We start from the raw sequence: 24,304 nt of genomic DNA on the forward strand, positions 1-24,304 counted from the left end.
CTTTCTCGAGGATTTTTATTGTTTTTAAAAGGGCATCAATCACTGGGAATTTACATCACTGTGTAATTTGAACTTCCTGCTTTACATATTTATAAGGTCTTTCACCTATCTTGGCAGGCTTTCAAATTAAGTGGGTTGGGAAATTTGATGCTGTGGCTCTAGTTTGCGAGCTGAGTCAGGTAGTCACTGCTGTAGCTGGGCTCTGAAAACACAGGGAAATTCTAACACCTTCGCTGTTCAGCGCAAGATAAAATTACCCCCCCCACACATGTCACAGTCTCATAAGTGAGCATATAGGCACAGAGAGGCTCCTGGAGTGAGGATTCTCAGCGGTAACTGAAATTTAGGCCTCTTGCAAATAAATACACATTTTGTAATATTTATAATTTTGCATCTGCCTTCACCATGATTTCTGTGGAAATTATCTTGGGTTTTCTCTTATTATGACCCTGTTTCATACCTTTAACTTTTTTGATGTTTACCTTAAAATGAAAATAAACAGGAAAATATAGCATATTTATGTTAGAGATTACGACAAAAATGTTGATATGTGGTCCTCTATCTGATCCACCAGTCTTGCCAGGCAGTAGCACAGCTCGTCTTGGCTGCTGCCTCATGGGCTCCGAAGGGCCTGATTCATTCCCGTGAGAGTCCTTTTCCTGCCTTTAGGAGGAGTTACAAAGGAGACAGGCTGTCAGACCTGCTGAGCCTGATCCAGCCCCATATTAAAAGAATTAATATTCCCATCTACTGCCGTTCTAAACCTTTTTCAGAGCCGCTGAAAAAACAGTGAAATTGGTGTTGTTTTTGCTTTACCACCTCATATTTCTAAGTCTTAGATTAAACAAAAAAATCTGTGAAGAACTTTGAATGGCAAATTTTGCCATTGTTATACTTTATTTGTATTATCATGTTATCTAGCAGCCTTAATCCTGGACTATGATTATGGTGATATATTGTATAGAAATATAGGGCAAAAAGATAATTCCTGCCCTGAAGAGCTCAAAAGTATAAGACAAAAGACAGCAGATGGCTACAGACAGATGAGGGAAACAATGAGACTGTATTGATCAGCCAGTAAGGCACAGTTTGTGACACACCATCAGCAGAACTCTTGTTTCTGTGTGTATTTCATGGCAAAGAAGACATAAGGTTGGATTTGATGAAAAAAATTAATTGGTTTTGTGACTGTTGAAAGAAAACTCCAGCAAGAAGGACAACGTGGAAGAAAGCACAAAGATGTTTGAAAAAGCAGCAGGTGAACTACAGAAGCCTAATGAAGTTGTCATTAATTTTTTTTTGTAGTGACAGAAAATAGATAAGGGGGAAGTAGGCTATTGAGAGCATTGAAAATACAGATGCAAAGCTCATGTTTGATACAAGAGAGGCAATGAAAGGACCCAAAAAGCATGGTAGAAAGATCATAAACCAGGCCTGCTAGAAGTTAACAAGCCCTAGGAAAAAAAGGTAGACAGTAGTTCACGTTATGTGGGCCTAAAGAGATGTAGCATGCTTTTTAAAAGTGTTGTTCTTAACCATGGCTTTGGGAGGCACGTGTAGAGTATCTGCACCTCCCTCCTAACTTGCATTTGGAGAATTTGTAAGGACTACTCCTGGTGGTAGTGTTTATTATATTTATAATATTACCTTATTACTAAAGTCTCACCTCAAAGTTGTTAATATGAGTGGATAAGCACATAGGAAAATTGGAATCAGAATAACCACACACACTGGGAAAGTTCTTCCTCCTATCACCTGGTTTTGGAGAAACCTTCATCTACCTGCAGTATTCCATGGCTTATCCATCCTTTATCTTACACTAGCACAGGTGTGCCAGAGCCCTCAGATATTTGGAGGAGGGGGCAGAAAGGGTTCCACTTTAGGGCACAGCTACATCCAGGAGAGCAAACCATGCTTTGGAAGAGTATGGTCTCATAGCTCATAGCCCTCTCAGGGCATTAATATGTTGCTGTAGGTTTTTAAACACTTTTTTATTTATTTTCCATGTTTTGTAGTGGCATTGCAGCAATAACAGGCACATATTTTCAAGTTCTTTGTCATTCTTTTGCACAAAATACCTTGGGTAACTTTGTATTTACTACAAGGATCTTAAGTACGTTGGCTGGCCATGCTATAACTTGGGACTAAACACTGCACAGTAAATAACCTCAGACGAGCTAAGCCTTGGTGAACACCTGTGGAATTATTGTGGTGTGGCAAATGTGAAAGAATTTGACTGGATTCTTTTGTTGCAGGCTAAACTAAACTGAATGAAATGTCCTTCAGATTTGAGGCTTGCTAGTTCTATAGATAAGCTGATGTATGGTAACTGTTTAAACCAGGGTAATTTTCTCTCATATTTGATCAGTTTTAACTGAAAATAGTGTATATCAAATGCTAAATGTTAAGAATTGAGATTGGGATTGAAATACACATTGTGACTTTTTTTAAAAGCTGAATAAGTGTTCCAAGAAAAACCAAACAATATGTTCTCATGCTTTAAGAATAACCCTCACTCGACTTGATGTCAAAATTCCCCAAATATCTTAGAGTTCAGAGTAATGCCAAAGAGCACCATCATCCATTCTGTACTCTTTTTTTTTTTTTAGAAGATTTATCCAATGTTTGGTGTGAATGTCTGTCTTGAGACTTTGTTCAAAAACAGGGAAATAGAATACCTGTATAGGAGCAAAGAAACAAATTAGCTATATTTTAGGATTTAGACTAATACAAAAAAAGTGGCTAAAACCTGATAGCATTCAAATAACAGCTTCTTACTGAAATTAGTGAAACCACTTTTTACATTTAGCTTGCAGTATAATTGCTTTTATCATCCTTTATCTTTCATTTTCATTAATCTTTATCTTGCCTGTAAAGATATAACTCTATTGTCATATTTTCCAAGTAACTCTCTGTCTCTACACTTGTAATAAAAAAATTACACTGATCTTCTTTTGACAATGTTTTCTTGATGTCTTTAGGAAGCAAATTACCAGTCCTGTTAAGTCAGGAAATCATTAGGTAGATAGCAAGAGCTGAAGGATATCAAAGTGCTTTTGGAACTCATATGTAAATGATAATTTGTTTTCTTGCATTAAAATGGCATTGAATGCTTTTTGGTTGAAAGATCACCAAATGCATAAATAGTTTGCATTTTTATTCAATAGATAATGTTCACATAGCTGCATGATTGCTACTGAAGAATCAAAAAGAATGATTTGCTGTAATTTGGAAAATTCATAAATTATAATATAACATTAGATCATTGATGCCTGACTGTACTATAAAGGAGGATGCAGACTTCTCTAGCTTAATTCTTGTTTGACCCAGGTCAAATATTCTTTAAAAGCATGCAGTCTGGACTGAAAACATACAGTGGTAAAAAAAATCCACAAAATCTTCACTAAATTGTTACAGTGATTATTTGAAATTTAACTTTAAATCACAGATTTTGTAACTTCTTAAACCTCTTATTTCTGTCTCTCTGTCCAAGTCCTGGTTTTGTTTGAGTGTATAAGACTCACAAAATGTTATTATTTGTTAGAGGTGTTATGTGATTGTAGTGCTTCTCCAGTTTATCAGCAATCTTTGTTCTCCACCTACCATGGATATCAGAAATAGACAAAATATGCCAACAGCAGTTTCACTACTTGCCACATACTAAAGTAAAGTAACTCCCTGTATTTTTTAAGTATATCTCGAATTCTCATTTGCTTTCTTGCTGCATTACCATTACAGGTACCCCTGTTCAGCAAACCATCCCTTTAATTTCTGTATTGTTTGCAGTAACCTCTTTTTGGTCATATCTTCTCGCTGCTTCTCTCAATAGGACTCAAAATTGCTCTCAGGATTTAACTTTTGTCCGAGCACTGATATCCTTGCTGCTCTGCTTGGGCCCACCTCAATAAGCTGACCTAAGTTGCCTTTTACCAATAACCCACTCACCACTGTTGTCCCCTCACTCAAAGTCTGCAGCACCGTGAGCATCAGTAAGGATTCCTTTTCTCATTAATCTTGCTTTAAACAGTGTTTTTCTTTGCTTCAGACACTGAAGTTGTCCTGCTGACTTTGTTTCCTTGTGGTGCAACCCCATCTTCAAATAATTTATGACTAGGCCAAGTAGATTTAAGTTACAGTGTTGTCACAGTGTTGGTATGTCATTTACCCTTTTCACCTCAGAAGTCCTGCCAGTGACAGTTCTGGTGGTTTGGGGATGATTTTTGGTGACAAAAGCTGTGGAAAAAGAACTAAGTCAATATAGGGGAAAAACCAATTTGTTACAAAAATATATGGAAGTTGTGAGTCTTTTGTAGATAAAAAACAGAAATAAGCCTCCAAAACATCTGTTGCTGTTGGCTACCAAGGTATGCCACACATCTTAGAGGATAACTTTTTCCCCCTTCCCTTATTTCTGTTGTATCTTTGTATGATGGTCTGAAAATACTTACTCAGATCCCCTGCACAGACTGATCAGCTCATAACCTACATCTTTTAATGCATTAGCAATCTTCTTCAGTTTTGGAAAGTATCTTCTGTTGAATGGTTGTAGGACTCAAAATGTACTGTCCTTTCAGAATTAAATCTGTCTCCACATGAAAAGTCCAATATGGTCATATACTTATTAAAAGAAAACTTTAGCCCTACCATGTTGGCACAGATGGATTTAAAAAAATTCTGATCTTTTAGTTGTATATGTTTGTTTGGTTAAAGCTGGTGAAGAAATACTGGGTGTTATTTCAGAATAAAGTCAGAAAAAAGTCTGGATAAAAAAGCCCACAGTGAAACCTGTCTTTTAACTTCGGCAACTACTTGATTGGGACTGTTCTGCGTAGTGTCCGCATCATGTGCTGATAGTTGAAAGAGAAACACACCAGCTTTGGTCCAAGTCTTGGAATTCCAGGTGGAAGGTTATCCAGTGCCTTTAAATCCGAGCACTGGATCCTCATCCATGTATTAAAATTGACCCTGAAGAAATACTCACAGGTATGTTTGCAAGCACAAGTAACTGTTAAAGCATCTTTTTCACTTGCCTGCATTCCTCTTCTAGGCCCACAATGGTTCTTGTGTGAGCATAGTTCCTGATTGTAAGATACACCTGTTGCTACTGCTGCTGAATTGTTTACAATGTGCTGTGCCAAAACAAGGGATCATGCAACTGGTGCTTCTACTTTACTAAATACATTCTGTTGTTTTCTCATACTTTCATCTGCTGATAATTAAGGGGGTCTCTTATGGATTTTATTAGATGAGCTACTATTGGAGGCCATTTTCCCATCTGATTTATTATATGCAGGAAATTTCAGCTGAAACACCATGGATTCAGATAAGGTAAAAAATGGCTGCAGTCCATCTGTGTTCCGCTGACTTGCCTATTGACTGGTTTATGTGTTCAGCAGATTTTATCTGTTTTTTTCTGAATTCGCATTTGTCATTTAGAATAAAGGGCCACTGTTGAAAACATCTCAGAACTGCTCAGAGTCACCCTTGGTGTTCACTTCTACTGCTGCTGCAAACAAATGCACCATCTGTGTGGCAAAGGCAGCGCTGTCACAAGTCGGTTTTCTTTTCTGAAATGTTCTGATGCTGGTGACATACTGAATGGAATTAAAGTTTAATCAGCAAAAGCTTGATGAGCATAGGAAGAGGATATCAAGGGGAACTTAAGAAAAGCCTACATTTGCATACAGATTTGAGGCTGTGTAGGTCTGATATGTCTGAACCAAAGTTCTTTACAATTCCAGATTCAGCAAGACTATGAACTGCAGTCATAAAAGCTTTAATTTATCTTCCTAGTTTTTCATTAAGTTTAGCCTTTTTATAGATAAATCTATTTCACTGTGCACCTTTCACTGAGGAACTAGAATCAAGCAACATAAACTCTGGTCAGCAGGCTCAAGGCATTAATTGGTCATCTTATCTGAAACTTCAGGGTGCAAATGATAACACATTAATTATTTTAAGATACTAGAATACAGTGGCTGTTTTCTCAGACCATTATTAATTGCTGTTAGAAAACAAAGTAGTTCCAATACACCCTCTGGTATTATTAGAGCATCCATCATATTCTCAAATATGAAATTGCCTATCTAACAGGTCTGCTCTTCTGCATTATTATTATCAGCTGTAATATTTCAAATCACTAGGGGACAAACACAATACTTGTGACCTATTTTTAACCTAATTAATCTTAAATTCCTTCTTGTATCATTAATTTTGCTGATCAAATATTCTTTGATTTTTGAGATCCTTGTTGGTTCTCTAAAGATTCTGACTTACAGTATATATTTATTGGCAGTTTCCCTATTTTTAAGTTTAAACAATGTGTTTATGATTAGTCTTTTTATTAATGTTAGAAAAAACTTAATTGTTGACCAAACTTAATTTGCTTGTTGATTAGAAATGCAATCATTCAGCAAGAGAAAGTACACATTAGTGAACATGCCATGCTGCTGGGATGCAGCCGTTTCATGTAGTGTCTTGTGTATCTCATGTTACACTGGTCACAATTTTCCCCTCCCTAAGTGTGCTGCAGACACAACAGTAACATTTACTCCTGTGCTGCTTAGGTACAGTCAGAACTGTGCTCCTTACCCTGCTCCTTCAACTCTGAGGGACCAACGGTAGCAGCATCTCTTAGCAAGGAAGAACCTTTCTCTTCTGTCACAAAAATTGCTCTGTATTTACCAGAAAGAAAAAATATCAGACCAAAAGGAAACATCCTACAGGCTAGATCTAATACACATATTGCCAACTGGATCACAATACTGTATTTACACAGTAAATTTCCACAAAGCATTGCCAGAGCCCTTTTGGTCTGAGCAAAGATGGAGAACACACACAGCATCCAGGGCTAAGGCTGCTACACAAAGCTCTTAATGCAAATGTTTCCCAGTGGCACATCTGCAAGCAATGAGCTGCACTTGTAATATAGATCATTAAACCTTATAGAAATGTGCTTCAGAGTCTGGAATAAGGCAGAAAAAAAACCTTTTGTTTTGCCTTAACCACATAGGCCAACTTAAAAAATGTATCTTAGCAGTCCACAAATGGGCAAAGGGAAACTTAACTGTTTATGAATATTTTCTTTGTTCTCATAGCTGCTTATTTCATCTCAGGCTTCTCTTAATTTTTAAAATTAGCATGGGATTCCTTTTGTGGTAACAGAACTTTAACTTTTATCTTATAAATAGTCATTAACATGTCTCCTGATTCTGTTACCCTAAAATGATTTAACTTATATTTTGTTACTCTCTGAGTACCAAAGTGTATATTTTTAAGAATACATGTTTTCTGACAACAGAGTCTAACTAGTTGTGATGGAATACTATTGAAACCTGGAAGATCTAGTAGTTCAATTTGAAAATCTCAGCATTAGTCTCAGTCATTTATAGTTTTAAAGTTATTTGCAGCTGTATTTGGTGACAAGATTTTTTTAAGGGAAGCAAATGACAAGATGTTGACTGTCAGCAAAGGTACCTATTCTAGTACATGTTCATTTGGAACTGAAGTTTCTTGTATTCAAAACATTCCTATTTTTGTCATTTGCAGTGAGTAGGTCCTCACTTTTTTTTGGCCAAGAAGAACCTGTAAGAGTCTGCCTGCAGTGTCTCTTCAGTGCCTGAGGGCCTAGCAAGGCCCACCAACAAGGATCTGTCCAGGCATTTAACATTCTCCCCAAGCCAATCTTAGACAATAGCTGTCCTTCACTATTCAGTGTACATCTGGGCTGTGATACACTCCTAAATTTTTATTTCTGCTCCTTGACAAGTCTGCCTATTTTGACCTGACATGAGTCAGCAGTGCACCACTGCAGCAAGAAAAGCAAATTGAATCCTGGGCTGCATTTGCAGGAGTGTTATTGACAGAGAGAGAGATGTGATCCTCCCGTTCTACCCAGTGCTTGTTGGGCCACACCTGGAGTCCTGTGTCCGGTTCTGGTCACCACAAGTCAAGAAACACATGGACAGACTAGAGAGGGTCCAAAGGAGGGCCACGAAGATGATCAAAGAGCTGGAGCTTTTTTATCTCTGGAGAAGAGAAAGCTCAGGCGAACCTCATCACAGTATTTCAATATTTAAAAGGTGGCTACAAAGAGGATGGAGGTTCTCACTTCAAAAGGAGCCACATGGAGAAGGCAAGGGGCTACAAGTAGAAGTTGCACCAAGAGAGGTTTCATTGGGATATAAGAAAGAAATTTTTTACAGTGAGAACAAACATTCACTGGAACAACCTCTCCAGGGATGTGGTGGAGTCCTAATCATGAGGTTTTCAAGGTGTAAGTGCACAAGGTGATAGATAATCTGACCTAGGTTCCCTTTCCCATGAAAGTTTAGACCAGATGATCTTTTGATGACCCCTCTGACCTGTACTATTCTGCGATTTTATGACATGCTTCACTACCATACTTCATACTAGACGCTCCGTTCCTTCCTTGCTTTTGGTCTTGCCATAAACCACAGTCTTATCTTGCTCTTCAGACTAATTCATCCACTGGTTTTTGATCGTGGATTACTTCAACTGTGATCCAGTCTGTAGTCCTGACTTTACCCTGGCGAAGTTTCTCTAAGCTGACCTGCTTCAGTGTGCTCAGTGTTCATGCAGAGCCCTGATCACATCTCTCCAGTCCTCACTCAGCAAAGCTTCATATTTATTTATCTCAGAAATCTTCCAGGCCTTTTCCCATGCCAGAGGTACCCAAGCTCTTCCGTACTTTTTCCACCACTTGTTATCCACCAGATGATGCAAATGTTCCTTATCTCTCCAACAGTGCCTCACATCCTTCTGTTGCCAGCCAGACTCTCTTTGTGTTCTTAGTCCCTCCCAGGGCTGCCATGTGCCCCACATGCTGTTGTATAAAGCTTTGTTATTCTTTTCATCTTTTGCATGGCCCTTTATTTTACCTTTCCTGTCATGACCTTCACTGCTTTTTTTCTCCCCACTCCACAGGTACTGCACGTCTTCTGTTCTTTCCCTGTAAGTTTTCTGTTTCTTACCATTTGCAACACTCTGCCTGTACTTTTTTGTCTTTCTTCTCTGCCGAAAAAATATGACTTACAGCCTACTAGAATTTTAAAGCTGTATTTGGCAGATCAGCAAACCTAAAGTGTGGGTTAATGTTATGTTCAGAGCTTCAGATTACAGAGAGAGAAATAAATAGTAGTGTCCTATTTCAGTCTAACTCTGAAGGATTCTCATTTGTTCTTGAGTACAGAGATTACCATTCCCAAACAGTAACTAATGGTGTTCCCTAAACTGACAACATATTTTTGGGCCAGTCTTGGTCCCAAATCCTTCTTTGTGTAACACAAGAGTAGGAGGAAGAAAGGCAGATGTGACTGCTGTCTAGAGTAATCCTTGAATTAAAAGAGTTGAGGTCCATACAAATAGAACCATGATTTTCCAGGCCCTCAATGTGTTGGAGTATGCCCCTGGGTATTGCACTCTTGTGATCCCTAGATGGCAACACGGAATAATACCAACCTTCACCAAACAGCTCGAGCAGTCCTGAAGTTATTTGCTCCTTTGGCTGATTTGGGCCTTAGCAGTCATATCCCCCCTTCAGCTTGAGTCTTGCTCTGAGAGCAGCTCAGAAAGAACTGAATTTTAGTGTCTTTCATTTGTAACTTCTGTCTATTATTTTAGAGGTTATTGTAGGTTTCCTCTGAGACTGTTGTTTTAAAAGGCCAAGTTTTCTATCTCCCTAAAGTGCTGGTTTTTTCATAGCTACACCAAAACTTGAAGGAAAATTAGTCTATCTAAGGGACAAAATTTTCAGTGTGACTAATAGGGTTTATGGAAAGAAAAGACAAACAACCAATATAAGCCTTATAAAGCTTTTTGTGCAACACAAATCAAAAGATGAGAAATAATGTTGGCAATCTAAGGCCTAAGAACAGCAGCTTCCAAAATATTAAGATAAAAAATCAAAATTGAAAAAATAAGACTGAAAAATAGCCCTGAAAAATTATACCACATTCTGTTACAGAATCTTCGAATCAACAGCCCTGGGAAAAATAAGTTAAAAATCCTTCCATGTAGATATGCAAAAATGTACAAAACAATCTCAAGCATCTACTCCAAGAATCTTTGACAGAACATATCTCAGTAACCTTTGCATTCAACCCAATGATACTTTTTAAACAAGCAGTAAGGCATTACATAGGTTTTAGGCTGTTTTGTTGCCTAATAACTTTTAAGTCATTATTCCATTTGTATGTGGTTTCACATTGTCAGGGACTGGTTCTAGATACTGGAGTAGGATCCGGTACAAAGTTATTTTAGTACCTGTCTTGTAAAAAATTATGAAAAGAATATCTACTTTATTGTAATTGGGTTATATTCCACATTTTGCCACAATTCCTTTTTTCCTATTCTAGGTTCGTGTCCATCCATGCAGTACTGGTTTGACATCAGTACTAATTACTGCTGCTGAAGAAGGGTTCCATGCCTGGAATGGGTAGTGACTGAGAGAATGGTTGGATCATTAGAGTGTGGTCTTATTTCATAAGGAGCTGGTATACCTTCAGTCCCAAAAATGTGATTTCTGACTCAGACTACAATGAAATCACATACCAGATCTTTTAGTTCCAGCATTGACTGGTGAAATAGTCTCTTGTGAGTTAATTTCTGTATTCTTTGGATATGCATCATAGTAACTGTAGATTTACTGAAGAAGCCAGGACTGCTGCAGCCCATCTCCTGTGCAAATATTGCCTGGTGCAATGTGTGTGAACCACACATATCGATCATGGCTAACAGCTTTGAGACTTCTTTTGTCATCCCTCTTTTCACAGTGGTTGCTTTAATCCCTTGCAGCAAAGTGTTGACCACTGAGTTGCTACTGGACTGGAGCTTTCTCGGTCTCTCAATTGTAATGTGAGCCCTGATGGCCACTCTCCTATATTTAGCTGCACATAGTAGCATTATTTCAAATGTGAACGATGGAGAAAACTTTCTTATTTAGAGCCTTGCAGCTGTGTGAAGGCAGATGATGGTACACAGGTGGATACTATAGTTACTTGATTTGAAAGCAAAATGTTAAAACCCAGCAAAGCACCTTCTGTGTATTTGCCACTTGAGGTATCTAGGGCTAATGCCAGAACACTCACATACAGAGTGATAATTTGTGTGATAAGGAGAAGTGTTCTGAGAATCAGCAGTGAGGCTTCAGTGTCTACTGTTGGCCAACAAATTACATGAATCAATGCAAGGAGAGGTGCAGCAGTTTTTGTTCAGACATGAAAAAATAATGAAGCTGGGGTCAAAAATATTAGATACTTTCACCAACATTTATATCTGTTGTAAAGAGATATAAAGATAAACTTTTAAAGAATTAAAGTGAACTATGGACTAAGTTCATATTGCTTGGAAGTACTTTATAAGACTGGTAATACTTTCATGCAAAGTACTTCACAAGCACTATGAACTCTCCACTGAGCTGAACTCAATTATTTTACACAAGAGAGAGCTGAGCTCCCACATGCTCTTCTTAGGTACTTTTTATAAAGCTTTAAAACAGATCTTTATTTCAGGTAGACTTAAGACATTTGTCAGAGAGGATAGTTATAAATGTTTCTGTCACACGGAAAAAAAAAAAAGCAGCTTAGATGGGTTTACTTGGTTTTAGTCTCATTTTCTTTTCTGAGCCAAAAGTCCTTCTCCCCACTGTTAACACATTTTTCTTATTACTTACTGGATATAATTTGATCTATCACTAGTTAACCTACTCACACTTAACTGAATTTCCTCATTTATCAAACAACACACCAAATGGACTTGGGAGACTATTGAGCCTGCACAAAATCAAATGGACTTTATAGCTACAGTATTAATAATCTTAACATCTTCGGAAGAAAGGAAGAAAAGATTGAACATATGAAAGTTTCAGAGCAAGAATTCTCCTGCATTTAAATATAAAATGGAAGAAGAATCAGATGCTTTAAAAAGCCTGTGAGTAAAGAGTTTGCTTTCTAAAATGAAGCATTACTAGTCAGAGGCTGGAAATATTAAAAATATTGGGTTTTATGAGCCTTAAAACTGATACTGAAACTGTTAATCCTTCTTTGGAGGTATTAGATAAGATTAAACATTATAAAAAATGTAAACGATTTTGTATAGTGTTATTATTGGAGCTTTTTTGACTTGTGAATTTGCCTCTAAGCTAATTTGCATCACCTTTCTAACTCTTCAGATTGATATCGTTCGATAATTTATTAACACTTTTATTCTATATAGCTGCATCAGAAGATTTTAGGTCCTTTGCATAAGCATAACATTAGATCCTAGTAATAGATAAATTATATACTTATGTAATTAGTGAAGATTAATTATATTTAAACTTAAAGTACTTCATGAATTTTATAGAGCATGATAATTGTTTACAGTTTCCGTATCTTAAGTCGATACTTTTTTTTCAGTTCAAGTTCTTTGCAGCAAGAAGTTCAATGAGTACGTAGGAAAACCTAGGGCCTGCAGACCAAATTGGCACAATCCTACATTAAAATATGCATTTATGCCTATTTTCTCCTTGATATACTGACTTTATTTTATATACTGATTAATTGATACACCTGCATGTAAAATTGCTAAGAATATCCTTTTTTTCTCTAACAATACAATTTAAAAGTAAAATTCTTTAATAAAATTCCAAAATAAAGAGCAATTTGTCAGCTCCTTTGCAGTCACCCAGACATGAAGGACCTCATTCTTTTAAGATAAACTTGTCATGGAGATCAAAGTCAAATTTAGTAGCTTTAATGCAGTGTAAAAATGTATTGAAGTATCATTGCTAAATGGCTACAGGTAAATGCAAGATTATTCTTTTCTAAGGTTTCTTTTATGTCTATGCTTACAGAAGCCTTCTTGAGTTGACTGATACCTGGGCAACGTCTGATATATACTTCAAACCACTGATTCATCATTGTAGCTGTGGCTTGGTAATTGAGCAATGGCATTTGATACTTCTTCTGAATTTCAGAAATGTCTTATTTCAGCAAAACTTCCTTGCCATTCAGAGTAATGCCACTTTGAGATATCCCTTGGAGCGAATATTTTCTTTAAATACTTCTGTGGCCTTTCTCTTTACTCAGTCGATACTGTCTTTTTATTCTCTTTATTTCAGCTCATCTGCATTATAGTAGGGTCCAAAAGTCCTTTCCTTCTCTACAGCTTTCCGCTTCAAGTTCCAGCAGAGCTTCATAGCAAGTTTCATGGGGAAATTAAGTTTTTACTGTCATACATTGCAATCCATCTCTAATACTTTTTTGAACCTGCTGGCCAGTTTCAATCATACCTGACAGAGGAAGAAAGTGTTTATGTCAGTCTGCTTTTTGTATGCATAATTGAAATATCTAACCACAATCAGAGTTTTGTGAACTCCTAGAGTGATATCATTTATGTAAATACATTCAACTCCTACTAAGTCCATTAAAACAGAGAGACATCATGTTAATATCCCCACTGAAGACATTTTTATAAAAAATAAATGCACGTGGAAGTTCTACAGTGGAGACTCAGCTTCTGTCATTCCAATACCTTTTAGATAATTTTAAGGTTTTATTACCTACAGTGTGTTTATGAGAAAATGCCTTTGATTTTGGTGGATATATATTTTTTTCTAGCAATTTATCTAGGCAGAATCATATCCTAAGCTACCAGAGGGTTTGAATAAAATGGATGCTTTCTCATATGCACTTCACCCCATTTGTGGAACTGGAAAAATCAGTGAGAAGCCTAATTGTGTTACTTTGAGAAGTGAAATGTATTTTCTGACAAAGCTAGTATTACCATTTCAACTAAATATAATTTTAAGTAACGTAGAATAATAAATTAGCATTTAAACACATGTTGGACAATAAAGCATCTCCATAAACCAGAAGTTCTAGGTGGCTGGGAAAAGGAGAGTTTTCATGATACCAGTGAAATATTTTCTTCTGGGTGAAAACATAGCAATTACACAATTAGCAGGCACGGAGAAGAGCACAGGAATCCAGGCCACACATGGGTCTGTGAGTGCCTTTGCTTGTTGATCTGGTGCAGGCTCGCTGTGCTCAGCAATGTAAGAAAGTGAGAACAGCCAGAGAGTGAAATGAAATGTCAGGCAGCTGCTGCTAAGGACAGCAGATACCTGGGGAGGAACACAGGGAACAGGCCAAGTGCAGAGTGATCCCTGCATGGGTGTGAACACACTGAGCTGCTGACGGGTGGGGAGGGAGGGAGCTCTGGAGTTGTTTCTGCAGCTGGCTCACAAGGCTCATTATTTACCAAGGGACGTACGCTCCATGAATTTGTGAAGCATATTCAAAAGGCACTTATATTTTGAGTTTTTATGGTAGAAATTATTTCCAGTTGGACTTAATTTGTAAATGGCTGATTGATTTTCTGATCTGCCCTGTTTGTTTCATTTTGGAAACTTGAACAATAATTTCCAACTCACATTCTGCAATCACTCTTAATTCTATACCTTTATTGTATCTGCTGAATGAGAAGGATTCTGTTGTATTTTTGGGGAAACAACAATAAGTTCTTTACTTGAAGTGGAGCAGTTCAATGCCTCTTGTTATCTTTGCCACCTTTCTCTGCACCTTTCCTACTTTTTTATTCCTTCTGAGGTAGGACTGCCCGAGGTAGATGTAGTAGCCAAGATGTGGGTATACCATCCGTGAATGCAGTAGGACAATGATGTTTTCTTCTGAATTTTAGTTTTCTTTGCTTATTATCCTCTGCTTATTTTTATTTCCATAATCCAATAGATTTTAACATTATTTACTTTGTACTTAGAGTTATTTCTCTTTGAAGAACTAACCATAACAACATCAATTTTTTTCAGGAGAGGGTAGAGGAATTAATAGTAATTAATAGTAATTAATGGAGTGATTTAAAATACATTGAATTTCACTCTATTTTCCCAATGGGCACTTACAGAAGTGATGGTGACTCCTCTCCAGGTATACCATATTTATCCATCTGTCCTTCAACATTATATCTGAAATAGTTTCTATCAATAATTTTCCCAGTATGGAGGTCAGTCTTAGGAGCTTAGAGTTCCAGGATCATATTGGGAGTCCTGTGAAAGGGTCATATTTCTTACTTTTAGTTTCTTTGGTAGTGAGATTTTAAAACTATCAGGTCTCATCACATTTTGAAGCAGGGACTTGGAATTTGGCAACAGAACTTCTCTGATATTAGTGATGCACATTTGCTATTTTTATGACTGCCATCAAATTTCAGCCAAATAAGCCCTGGAAAAACAATTCCTATCTGTTCAGTAAATACTAATAGATTTTCCTTAACTATAAGCCATCCAATTTTATTGCTTTTACTCCTATATGGAAATTGTGTATGGTTTATTGTTTTTAGAAAGACTGTATCTATATGTAGCATTCTCCAATACCTATTCCTATATATTAATTAGACTCTTATTCTGCTGTGCCTCGTAGGCAGTGAGGTCATCGGATCCTTACAGCTGCTGCTCCGTCCCTGCCTCCCTGCTGGCCAGCAAAGGGGGAGCTCAGTCTGAGGACTCCAGAGCTCAGCAGAATGCCCAACATTTCTGTCATTGTACGGAAAGTTACTGTGTTGCTAAAACTAAGACTGTGGGTAATGTCTGAGCCTTTCGTTGTTCAAACATTAACATGTGGAGAGCTTGCAGATGCAGAGTGACTGGAGTACAAGTCTTCTGGGAAGCTGCATATTAAAGAAGACAAAGAAAATGTGATTAAGAGGAGAAAACAAAAATTGAATGTCTAAGGAAGGAGAAACCCTTCTGGGAGTCTGGAATTAATCCATAATTTTTGCAGTCAACATGTGCATCTGCCATCATCAAATAGCTTTGAAATCAATGACAGGGTATGCGACCTCTCTTCTGATTTCTCTGTGTAGAAGACAGCAACAAGTTGCTGAGCAGTTGCCTGTGCTGACAGTCTGAATGGTCCAGTATTGTTCGAATCCTGTGTGGGTATAAATGTATTTACACACAATGAAATTTCTGGAGAGACAGGGTAGAGAAATTAGTATGTTTGTATCTTTCTCTTTTGTTGTTGTTCTTGTTGTTTTGTTTTCTTTTCTTTAAAGGTTTGAAAAGTTATATTCATATTAAGATAAAAAACAACACAGACCAATTTTAGAGACCTTCTAAAGTTGCAAGTTTCTAATTCAAGAAACTGTTGTGTGTGCAACCTTCATTTGGAGAACTTTTGCAAGCCTGACAGTGGTCACTTAGTACAATAGGTGGTCACTTAGTACTTTTTCTACAAGATCCCTGCTTCCTTCAGTGCATGAAACTTGGTCCTCAGGGAATGAAGTTGCCTCTGATATTCCCAGATAATTTGTTTTCAGAATATGTAAATTGAATGTGAAGTGAATGAGGTAGAAATGTGCCTCAGAAAAAGAAAGAGTTCGGGCAACTTCACAGTCCCCCAGTAGGTCCAAATTTTTGTCTTCCTTTTTGTCTTTGATCCTGGCCCAGTTACACTAATAAAAATGGTAAAAGCGGTGGAAGGTACAATTTGGAAATATCATGTGAAATCAGTGGGAACGCTGATCAGAACACACTAAGTGCTAACATTGGAAAAATCGAAGCTCATCTTGGGCTTTCAAAATAGATTGACACTACTTATTTTGCTCTCTTTACACTCATGTAAAGTTACACCATCACCTCATCCATCATACAAAGTGCCTCTGAAAATTCATGAATTAGTGTTTGTGAAGTACTCACGGTGGTGACCTGCATTGTAAAGAAAAAGGAAAAAGCAATAAGAAAATAATAATCCATTTTCAAAGCATTGTTTGCAAGTTTTGTAATGTATATCAACAATTTGAATGAAGTTATCAATAGCTATTGGTTTAGGGATTCCCACTGTGTAAAGTGAGGATGTTTCAGGTACATGATGATTCATGAATTTTTCCATGAGAGTTTATGACATGTGAAGTACAAAAAAGCAGGAATTAAAGTTATATGTTCAAACTTAATTTGGCATTTCCTAACCTGCAAGTACTTGACCATGCAACAATAAATATTTAAATACATCTTATGTGCAAGTTCAATACTTATGTTATAATCTAGTCTAGTATTCTGTCCAGGATTGTGGACCTTGTATTAATTGTGATACATGAATACCTAGGCCACATGTTTTTACAGGCTGCTCAGCAACTACTTTTTAAAGTGAGTCATCACATTAATCTATTTGCCTGGCTGCATGATTTATATTTTAGCAAAGACACAGTATAATGAAGAGAGAATGGATAAAATAAACTCGCCGTTGCAAAGGTTGCATATTTTTGCATTTTAAAATCATTAGCTATGATTATTTGCACTTGCTTTACCCAATTTATTGTGCAAATGTTACTCTGTTTTATTGTGGACATTATGGCAGGGATGGGGTTTCTGTTTATTCAGGGATGATTTCTCTCTCACTGGAGCTGAGCACCCAGAATGGAAATGATATGTACATGTTAAGGAGTGCTATTTAAATTTTCAGTTAATGAGCTTATTGCATGGTAGCATTGTATCTTAAGCCTCACCTTGAACTTAAATTTGACCTAAGTAGGTTCTTTTTAATCTGAGAATTTTCTATTACAGAAATTCCCCTGTGCACTTAGCACCACCCCTTTCCTCCACATTTTGGAACAGAATTTTCTCTGGGCCTTTATGTGTTTGGAAAGTCCCATGTACTGAAAAAAAATCCTTTTTTTTCTCACAGGGTGAGAAGGATATTCCCCTTTCCCCTGCTTGAGGAGTGCTTGTGGCACCTGTTTGTGTGTGGTGTTAACGTACCACCTGTTGCCTGCGTGGAAACTGGCAGTATTTACGTTAGAAGGGGCACACAGTCACGCTTTGATCACTGATTATTTTAATTAACAGTGAGAACTTTAAATTATGAAGTAACTCTCTGACATCCTACATTATTCATTTCTTAATTGTGTGGCCCCAGCGAGCACTACCTGAAGCATCCGTGGCCCTGTTGCTGTTTCTCTTCCTCTCCCCACATTCCTTAGGCTGTCCTGCACAGCTGGAATTTTCCTACTGACCAACCCATCAGTATCTTCAGACCTGGAGGAGCTTTCCCAACAATAATCACAGAATCAATGGGATTGGAAAAGACCTCTGAGGTCATTGAGTTCAACCTTTGACTGGACACCACCATGTCAACCAGACCATGGCACCAAGTGCCCCATCCAGTCTTTCCTCAAATACCTCCAGGGATGGTGACTCCACCACCTCCCTGGGCAGCCCATTCCAATGCTTGGCAATCCTTTCTGTGAAGAAATTTCTCCTGATGTTCAGTCTGAACCTCCCCTGTGTCCTCTTGTCCTGTCACTAATCAGTGGCTATTATGCAAATAATGCAATACTTAGACTCCCTCACGCTCATCATGGAGGACTTCGCGGCTCTTGGCGCTGTACAGACCCTGGGACAATGCTGTCCCTGACAGCAAATTACAAAAACAGACGTGGGGTTCTCTGACAGAGAGACTTGGGAAGGAAATTGCTGAAGAGCTGGTGGCTGCTCCTGTGATCATCACATCCTCCACACCCACAACCTGCACAAAGAGCATTGTGCAGGTCTGCACTTCTTGGGTTTTCCTGTCCAGATCAGATACTGCCTGAGAAGCCCCTGAAATGCTCCAGAAACTTGCCTGATGTAGGTGCTGCTGCAAGAGGGAGTAGGAACCTCTCCGACCCCTGAGCTGTTCCTGGACACAGGTACACCAGAGCAGTTGGGAGGCATGGTGTTAATTACCCAGGGAATGTAATTGGAGTTGCGTCTTAGGTCTGAAACCTACTTTGTGAAAGATCAAAAACAGTTGCTTTTCATCTAGTCCACCCCTAAAAAAAAATAGCAAGAGAGGCCTTTTCAAATACGTGTAATAGAAGATGATACTTGGAATCATCTGCATTACTAATAAGCATGTGGGCAATCATTTGGAGAAAACTGATGTGTGGATGTGTTTTACACTTTTATGTAGACAACCATCATACTTTTTTTTCACACAGCAGTTTTTAACAATATAGAGTAATATTTCACTCGAATTCTAAGGTAGAAACAAACCAAAACTGTGCTGGACTTCCCATTATACCATAGATATGACACACAGGATGAGGAAAAAGAGGATATTATCTGAATCCTGCTGTGGTTATACTGTGTACAGTTTTTTTACTTAGACATCCATTATTTCATTGTAGACATAAGCAGCATAGCTTTAGAATGTTCCATTAGCTGTTAGGTTCTTTCCAGTGTCACTCCCCTTCCTGGAGAAAAATGTTTTCACACAGGTAATGGCTCATGTCTCATTCTATCTGTTGATATTCTCTATATTTTAAATATGCATTTCATTTGTATTATTTATGTTTATAGTCATGATTTATAAGCATAGCAGTATGCCTGTGTTATTTTTGTAAAATAGCATAGGTGGTTTTGCATAATGAGCTTGCCATTCACTGTTACTTGCTCTTTTCTTCTGTGAATGTATTTTTCATCACCATCATCAGTTTGCGAACATCACAATGTTCAATTAGAATATTGTGTATTTTATTTATGGCTTATATAATATTTGAGTACCCTACAAATTTTAATTGAATGTTGCCACATCTCTGTGAAGTGGGAGACTTCTATTCGTTTGACAGACAGGGAAACTGAGGCGTGGCGAGATTATGTGAACTGCCTCAAGCCACTTAGCAGATCTGAGGCAGTAGAGGCCTTTAACATAGGATCACTTTTAATCTCTCCAACAGCATGGCTCTTATTTTCATGTGAGGACAGTTACAGATTTGTGTCAGTGTATGTTCAGATATTAATCTCTACTGATCCATTTACCTACAAAACCGCTTCAAGCCGAATTAAAACATGTTTCTACTTCAGGCAGAGCTACCTGTTGCTTCTATAGCACTAACGCTTAATCTAGATGTTTCAAAATAAATTTGTTTGTCAGGGCATTGCTGTAATTGGTACATCTGCAGCACCATTTTCACTTACCAAAGAAGCATCAAATCAGAGGAAAAAAATCCTTGACAAAAGTTGAAAAGCATTGCAAATTGATTAAGGAAAAGTATTTATATGTGGATATAAGTACTTTTTTTACTTTCTTGTTACACTTTTTGTTAGCTTCTTTCTTGATACCTTTCTTACAAGGAATAACATTTTTTAAAATTGGAAAATGAAATGGATAAATTCCCAGAAAATGGTAAAATCACAGTAGTGGACTCTTTTATTCCTTTTTCAAAGAAAATGGAAATGTAACATGAGATAAATTTCACATAACATTGGTGGTCTGTCACACTGACATTTGTATCTGAACTGGTCTACTAAACTCTTCGTAGTTACCAGAGATAATCAGACATTTCTAATGAACAATTTAAATGAACTGGTTTAAGTATGTGTTTTGGGGTAAGATTAATTGCATTCTAGAAACATCCATTTCTTTCCACTTACTAAAAAGTCAAACAATTTTAATTAGAGACCAATTCAAATCTAGACACGGAAACTGGATGAGATGAATCTTACTGATTCTCTGTAATCTTACACAAGATTACAACTTGCCTATATTTTTAATTGGAACACTGAAAAATACCTCCTATATACTGAAAGCATTGTTGGAATACTAAAATACAGCAACTTAAAAAAAAAAAGGGCAGGAAATGGAAACTTGATTAGTCTGTGCCCTCTGTAGTAAATTTAACAATATACAAATTTTTAAAATATGGCAAAATTTTGTATCTATTGGATAGCTTTCATTTAGCTTTCATTTTAAACTTCCATTTTGTAACTGGTATAATTATTTTTATGGAACGTGTTCTATTTTCACGTATTAAACAAGTTTTAATTTAAAAGTTGAAGTACTTTCATATTTAAAAGTTGGTGAAATTTCTCAGTATTTTCTCGTAACAGGTTCATTCAACTCTTCTATTTTCAGGTCATTGCTATTTGAAAAGCTTTAAATAATGGTTTAACCATTTGTTATATATTACTTTTATATTTAAAGGTGCTTTGCTTTAGCTGTGCTACAGATATTATTTAAGTACATTTCACTGGAAGCTTGAACAATTGTAAAATTTAAATTATTTGAGAACATGCTCCAGTGGAAAAAGGCTCAATGAAATGTTTACATGCATTGAAGTGAACCTGAACAGTAAAAGAATTTTAATTCAAATATGTTTATAATATATACTTTATTAGGGAGCTTCAAATGCTAACAAGCAACTTATAAACTTAGCAAAATCTATTCGTATTCAAGATGCAAGTTTTTCAAGGAACACAGTTACAAAAATGCAGAGGAGGATTATACCAGTGTTTATTACACTGCCATGAAAAAAATGCTGAAGATTTATCTAAGAAAGGACCAAAAATGACTTAAAAGTGAAGGGAACAGAGCAGACCATACACTGTTACCATCCAAGTCCATTATTGAAGCTGATGAATTAATACAGAAATTGGCAGCAGTGAATCAAGGGAAACAAGCAATAAACAGAAAGAAAAGTCCTGCATGACTAAAAGAAACTGAAGAAGCTGCAGCACCCTCTCAAAAAAAGGATGTTAAATTATGAAAACAAGAATTAACAGATAGAAGTGTATTGATCATCTGGATTCAGCAAGCAAGTTAAAAGAAAAAAGATCATATTCAGGAGTAAAATGAGCGAGATAAAACTAAGGAGTTTGATTCACCCCAACTATTCTAACAAAGACAAGAGGAAACTGCTGCATCTGCACTCCAGTTCTTTGTCTTTTACAGGGCTGATTCATACAATAATTTTAATCTCAGGTTGTTAAAAATATTTATAATTATAGATAAACATTATTATCCACTTACTGCAGATGAAATCTGTGATACAGAGAGGTAATGATTCTGCCAGGGTCTCACAGGTAGTATTTTAGGTTCTGCCACAAAAGTACATCAGTATAATTTACAGCGTCTCTAAGGATTATACTGAGTTATGTCGGCGTTCAGGGGCTGTTTTATTTCTTTCCGTCTGAATAGAAAGCCTTGTATTTCACTCATGTAAACTTTAAATGCATCCAGCCTTCAGGCAGGTTTCCTTCATATTCTTGGAAAAACTAGTGCTTTTGAAGGAGGATGGGATGGGATGGGAAGGGATGGGATGGGATATGATATGATATGATACTTGTGCTTGTCATTTTCCAAAGAAGAGTCATATATTTCCAAGACTTTTTTCCCCCCTTCTGGCTAATACAATATCAAGAATCAGCCATGATAAGTAACGCCCTTTATTTTACAGTAAATAGATAGAAACTCAATATAGGAAAAACAGATCAAATTACTTAGTTCAGGCCAGCTATTGCAAGACAGATGTATTTTTTAGTCTAAAAGAGTTAGTTGCTAGGGTCTTTTGGCATTCCTTGGAGACTAGTCAGAGCAGAACGAGAAACTTTTCCTTTTTTTTAATATAGGTCATTTAAGACTGCAACCTCAGAAATAATTGCAACAGTACAACTGAGAAGGTAGTAAACTATAGTGCACTGGAGGGAATGTAGGATGAGATTTTGGTATGGAAGCAACTTTTCAAATCAGTTTTGATGCCAAATAAAATGAACCTCAGTCCAAATAACAAGAGACAAGTTTTAGAAGAATTAACTTAAAGCCCTGAAGTATTTATTTTCCAAGATTTTGGTCACCATAGTACCTGCAAATTTACCTTGCCTTTTGTCTGTTCCAATCTTCAAGTCTGTTTCATTAACTTAATGTGTTAGTAAAATATTTCATAAGAAGAAACAGAGGCAGATGAAGAGAGTTTATTAAATTCTCTTATACGATGGACAGGCAAATTTAATGATTTTTTGTTACTAAAGTACTGTTGTGTCAGTGCTCTCTATCTTTTAGCAGTTGACACTTACCACTGCTTCATTCAGTGAGAAAACTGTCTTGTTTGTAACCTGAACTGCAGCTGTTTAAACTTGGAGACATTGATTGCAGTAGAAGGGATTATTTTGTTTTCTTACCTGTCCCATTCTTTTTTCAGTTTTGTGAAATTATCAGGATTGGAAAATGTTTCACCTTAACATTTCTCATTGTTCTAGGGATTGAAAATACAAATATAAAGGAACTAAATCTCGATTAAAAGGTGAAACAAAATGTTTCCTCTATTTCAAACCAATCCGTTGGCTCTTGGGTATTCTTAGTTCCTGTGTTTGAATGTATTCGTGAGTTTTGCTTCCTTAAACTATAGTGAAGCACTAAAGTTTGGCAGCTGAATACAACATGTTTGACTTTTGGGGACTTTTGCATGAAAAGATTTTGTGTCTTGGACTTCATCAGTTCTTCTACGTGACAGCAGCACAGAGTAGCACAGAGATTGCAGTGGAATTTATTGGAGGGTTACATGACACTTACAGTCCAGTATTCGATTTGAGAGCCATCTACTAGAATCTCATGAGGTATGGAGGTAAAAATGTACCACAGAAATTGAAATATATCAGATTATCCTTAAAAGCATTAAAATATAATCAATAACATATTTTAGAGTAAAATACTTCAGTGGTTGCTAGCCATATGGAAATGATGAATATGATTCTAAAGGGCTTCACAGCAGCAGTGGTAATCTACAGTAACCCTTTATTATCTCTGTTTTTCTTTGTACATTATACATTGGAAGATGACCATCCAGCACTACTGTGTGAGATAACCGAAGATGTGCCAATACTGTTCTCATATTCAGCAGTTCAAAATACACACCTTCTAAGTGTATTCACCTGCCTCATCACAGGTAATATAAATCCTGTGATTTTCCAAATACGGAAGAATTTGTTTTAAATTTTCAGCTACCAGATAGGAACATTGGTTTCCTATCAGACTTTTCAATCTCAAAAAAGTTGATGGAAAAAAGTGAACGCAGAACTCTATTTCTATATAAGGTTCTGTGAATTTGATGAGTAAATCCAAATGAGAAAGGAAAGGGGAAATATTAGTCTATTCATCAGTTTAGAAGTTAGTTTTAGCAAATTCACTAATTGCTTCTGAGTTCTTAAAGGTAGGTCATTAATTTGTAGTTTGAATGAGTTTACTCAGGTCTTGGATATGTTAAAATAAAAACATTTATAGTTGACTATTGTTGTAATAAGAGAAAGCAATATAGTGTAATGCTGTAATTTTTCATTACAGAATGTAACTTTGGAAACCATCTTACCTGAAGAAAAAAGTCTTCCATGGACTTTTAAAAAAGGAAGTAGTAGATGTTAAAGATAAATCTTGTATTTTCTTTTGAAAGAAGAATGTCTGATTGTAACTATTGCCATCATGCCAAAAATTGCCAGAGACCTTGGAATATGCTTCCCAGACCCAGTATTTTAAGGATA

At 36.8% G+C, this 24,304-nt stretch overlaps 1 protein-coding gene across 1 annotated transcript in view; it reads left to right on the top strand.

Moving 5' to 3' along the window:
* Positions 1-24,304, top strand: part of LOC113949668 (collagen alpha-2(I) chain-like) — a 49,673-nt gene that overhangs the window by 16,708 nt on the left and 8,661 nt on the right. The window lies entirely within an intron of this gene.

Source organism: Corapipo altera, unplaced genomic scaffold (genome assembly GCF_003945725.1).
Source record: "Corapipo altera isolate COAL_440 unplaced genomic scaffold, ASM394572v1 47, whole genome shotgun sequence".
Lineage (NCBI taxonomy): Eukaryota > Metazoa > Chordata > Aves > Passeriformes > Pipridae > Corapipo > Corapipo altera.